Source organism: Babylonia areolata, chromosome 31 (assembly GCF_041734735.1).
Source record: "Babylonia areolata isolate BAREFJ2019XMU chromosome 31, ASM4173473v1, whole genome shotgun sequence".
Taxonomy (NCBI): domain Eukaryota; kingdom Metazoa; phylum Mollusca; class Gastropoda; order Neogastropoda; family Buccinidae; genus Babylonia; species Babylonia areolata.
Window position 1 is genome coordinate 22,634,273 of NC_134906.1, and position 2,500 is coordinate 22,636,772.

At 45.0% G+C, this 2,500-nt stretch overlaps 1 protein-coding gene across 3 annotated transcripts in view; it reads right to left on the reverse strand.

Moving 5' to 3' along the window:
- Window positions 1–2,500, reverse strand: part of LOC143275840 (scavenger receptor cysteine-rich type 1 protein M160-like) — a 134,696-nt gene that overhangs the window by 101,673 nt on the left and 30,523 nt on the right. The window lies entirely within an intron of this gene.

A 2,500-nucleotide genomic window follows, 5' to 3' on the forward strand; every position in this document is an offset into this window, starting at 1 on the left:
ACATATTTGCACATATACCCACATGCATGCATATGTCAACATGTACATACAGATATGTATGCGTATGCATACACAAACATAATTAGGTATCAAATCATATTGTAGTACATTACAGATCATATTGTAGTACAATGGCAGATATTGAAAAGAGAAAAGAAAAAAAAAATCAAGAAGCAAAGGGGTTGTTAAGACTGGTAAATTAATCACCACACAGAATACAAGAAAGAGGCACGACTGAAATGAAAATATATAAACAGAGCAGAGAAACATAGTTATATCACTGTACATATACAACAGTGATGAGAAATCTGACGCTGATGTGGCAGGCAATAACATCCAATCAATAGCGTGCATGTAATACATGAAAATCACAAAAGGTTGAAAATAAGATGAAACACGTTAGTGTATGTAAAGGAATAGACAGCGCACACATTTCACAAAAAAAAAAGACAGAGGGAGAGAGGGAGAGAGAGAGAGACAGAAAGAGAGGGGTAGAGAGAGAGAGGGAGAGAGAGAGAGAGAGAGAGAGTGTGGCAGAGAGAGAAAGAGTGTGAGAGTGAGAGAGAAGGGGAGGGAGAGAAGGGAGAGACAGACAGACAGACAGAGAGAGAGAGAGAGAGAGAGAGAGAGAGAGAGAGAGAGAGAGAGAGAGCGCAACAAAACAGAACACCCAAAAGACAAGAAAACAAACAAACAAAAAAACCAACTAACAAAGCACAGCACAACACAACGTTAGCGAAGGACCTACGTGAGGCTGAGCTGCTAACAGGCCACAATACAATACAATACAATACAACACAATACAATACATTACAATGCAACACAATGCAATGCAATACAACACAATACAACACAACGCAACACAATACGATACAACACAACGCCAACACAATACGATACAACACAACGCCAACACAATACGATACAACACAACGCCAACACAATACGATACAACACAACGCCAACACAATACGATACAACCAACACAATACGATACAACACAACGCCAACACAATACGATACAACACAACGCCAACACAATACGATACAACACAACGCCAACACAATACGATTCAACACAACGCCAACACAATACGATACAACACAACGCAACACAATACAATACAACACAACGCCAACACAATACAATACAACACAACGCCAACACAATACAATACAACACAACGCCAACACAATACGATACAACACAACGCCAGCACAACACAGAAAACACTCAACAAAACAACACAATACAATGCAATGTAATACAATACATTACAAATACAAAACCCACGCGGCACAACATCGTATACACTACACTACACTACAATGTACAATACAATAAAATACAGGACATTACAATACAATACAACGCTACACACCAAACCACATCACGCCACACCACAGCACAAGACAACACGCCACAATACAACGCAACACACCCAGTAAGCTGGTCGACCACAATAGAACAGAATAGAATGCAATACAATGCAACACAATACAATACAATACATAAGAATAGAATAGAATGCAATGCAACACTACATGATACAACATAGTACGATGCAATAGAATACAACACACTATATACCCGGTAACGTTGAGCTGTTGATAGCCTACAAAGGAAGAAGAAATAGTGTACAACAGAACAGAATGGAATGGAATGGAAAAGAACAGAGCACAACATATCACAACACAGCGCAGTACAGCACAGCACAGCACAACACAGCACAACACAACACCACATGCCACCACTTCACCCCCACAACACCACCACACTACGTTTCACCACCACACCACACCACCATGTCACACCACACCACCACAACAAACCACACCATACCACACCACACCACCACACACCACCACACCCCACAACACAACACCACACCCCACCCCACCCCACCATACCACACCTCACCACACCACACCTCATAACGCCACACCACACCACACCTCACCACACCACATCACACCACATCACACCACACCACACCTCACCACACCACACCTCACCACACCACACCACACCACATCACACCACATCACACCACACCACACCTCACCACACACCACACCTCACCACACCACACCACACCTCACCACACACCACACCACACACCACACCACACCACACCACACCACACATCACACCAAGCCACACCACACCACACCACACATCACCACACCACACCTCACCACACCACACCTCACCACACCTCACCACACACCACACCTCACCACACCACACCACAGCACACCTCACCACACCACACCTCACCACACCACACCACACCCCACCACACCACACCACACCTCACCACACCACACCACACCACACCACACCACACCACACATCACAACACCACACCTCACCACTCACCTCACCACACCACACCACACCACACCATACCACACTACACCTCACCACGCCACACCACACCACACCTCACTACACCTCACCACGCCACACCTCACCACACCACACCACACCACACAC